Raw genomic sequence first — 2,032 nt, 5'->3', positions numbered from 1 at the left:
TGGAGAGCCTGATTGCCAGGATATCACCCCCCGGAGACCAGGGCAAGCTAGGATTTCACGTGACCACGTGAGGAGGTCAAGTTCCAGCTCGAAGAACAGCCTAGTGCTCTCCACCTGAGCCCTGCCCTTGCCCTGCTCCGGGGTCTCCTGGGTGGTTCCCAGCTGCCCCTCTGCTCCCTCCTGGGAACTGCTCCCTATTCAGCCTGTGAGTCCATGCAGAGGAGAAGCACCCAGGAAGCCGGCCCAGCTGAGAGCAGGTGGCACTAACTAGATTCACACGTGTCCTCCGGCGGGGATCCTCCTTCTGGCGTGTGGCTTCTGGTCTGGGAGGACGCTGCTGGGAACCCAGATGCTCCCCCTTCGGCAGCCAAAGGCTCCTGGAACTCGGGATGCTCTGGATCTAAGGGCAAAAGAATCGGGGTGAGTGTTTTGCACCCAAATCGGATCCCCCAACACAGAGCTGCATCCAGGCCCGCCAGAAGCTATGGTCATTGGGCCCTGCTCCCCGGGTCCTCAGGAAGTCCCCTGACCACCCCGCCCTGCGAGGAGGAGTTCACAGAGCTCCTTTTGCTCTCTCCAGAGAACTAACTCCTTCCACACACCAAGCCCTTGGCCTCCCCACAATCCGGAATGAAGCAATTGAGGAAAGAAGCCCGGGTTTCTGTCCAAACTGCACTTTCTCCATCTGTCAAATGGGGACCCTAAGCCGGACCCCCCTGGGCTGTGAGCAGGTTACATGAGATATGCATGACAGTAGCATACAGTAGGCACTCCATAAATGCCAAGGAACCCCTGTCTACCTACCAGTGGTCCTCACTCCTCTGCACCCCACACCCCTCCTCTGCCCAGAGCAGAGAGCAGAAGGCAAGATGGCCGTGGCCACACAGAGGCCACCCCTGCCCTCCAGGAAGCCTCTGTTACTATGGCAACGCCAGGCCTGCTCACCCGAGCTGCTGGAGATGGAGGACCGGTGGCCACCCACACACAAGGGCAGGTAGCTGGGCCTCTTGGGTGCCCCGGCCTCTGGGGCGGTCCCTGCCCTCCTGGGCTCCTTGGAGCTGTGCTTCTTGTGGGAAAAGGCTCTCCGGAAGCTGGACTTCTTCTCCTGGGATTTCTTCCTACAGACTGGGGCCGGGTTCTCCACAGTCACCTCCACCTCCTGCACTTGGGGTTGCTGTGGGGGAGGGGAGGGAAAGTGAGTGGGGCCTTGACTTGAGGAGACTGCAGGTGAGCTGGGGAAAGAGACCCTCGGGCTGGAGAGGGGGACCCCAAGAAGAGCAGTGAGGGTGGTCTGGAGCCGGCAGGGGGCTGAAAGGAGCCGGAGGGGCAGCGTGGGGTCCTCACCTGTTCTCCTTCCTGCTCCTCGGCATCTTGGAGTAGGGCAAGGATCTTCTGGATGAATTTGTCTAAAAAAAAAGACCAAAGTGCTTAGAGAAGTCTTCTGAGCTCAGCCTCCATGTCGTCCACCCCAGGGCTCCCTGGGTGAACCTCTTGGTGAACCTCTTCCTCAGAAGGCAGAGCTGGCTTCCTGGGAACAAGTTCCATTCTCCTTCACCAACCAGGGCCTCTGGACTCTTGAGAAGGCACCTGGGCCTGCTCCCCACACCCCTCACCCTGCACCCCCTCATCTCAGAAGACCCGGGCCTTCCCAATTCCCTTCCGGGCAGGCTGGGCAGCAAAAGTAGAGATCCTAAAGGTATTTTCAGCATCTTCAGCTGCTCAGAACTGACCATGATACAAGCCCAGGCCTGGCTGCCAACAGTAAAGTCACAACAGCGCGCCCCACCCCACCCTCTCCCTATCCTTTTCTGTTCCCAAGCTGGCCCACCTAATAACAACGGACCCCGCTGACATGAATTGGCTGTGAGCAGGGGCTGCCCTGAAGGCCTCGTAGGCCTGAATTCATTTAGAACTTCTAGAAACCCCAGGAAGAAGATTCTGTGATCAGCCCATCTCACAGATGAGAAAACTGAGTCAGAGATGAAGCAATCTGTCCACGTTCATAGAACTGGAAGGGGTCAGAACTCAGGTT

At 58.4% G+C, this 2,032-nt stretch overlaps 1 long non-coding RNA gene across 1 annotated transcript; it reads right to left on the bottom strand.

The window, feature by feature from the left end:
• Positions 1-120: 120 nt before the first annotated feature.
• LOC107135292 lies at positions 121-1,527 on the bottom strand. The gene is made up of 3 exons (XR_001502553.2): positions 1,345-1,527; positions 946-1,174; positions 121-400 (listed from the first exon to the last, which is right to left on the bottom strand). It is a non-coding gene; the product is annotated as an uncharacterized LOC107135292 (long non-coding RNA).
• Between the last annotated feature and the right edge of the window lie 505 nt (positions 1,528-2,032).

Source organism: Marmota marmota, unplaced genomic scaffold (assembly GCF_001458135.2).
Source record: "Marmota marmota marmota unplaced genomic scaffold, marMar, whole genome shotgun sequence".
In the NCBI taxonomy this organism is placed as follows: domain Eukaryota; kingdom Metazoa; phylum Chordata; class Mammalia; order Rodentia; family Sciuridae; genus Marmota; species Marmota marmota.
The sequence above is the reverse complement of the archived record's forward strand: the minus strand, read 5'-3'. Positions and strand labels throughout refer to the sequence as shown.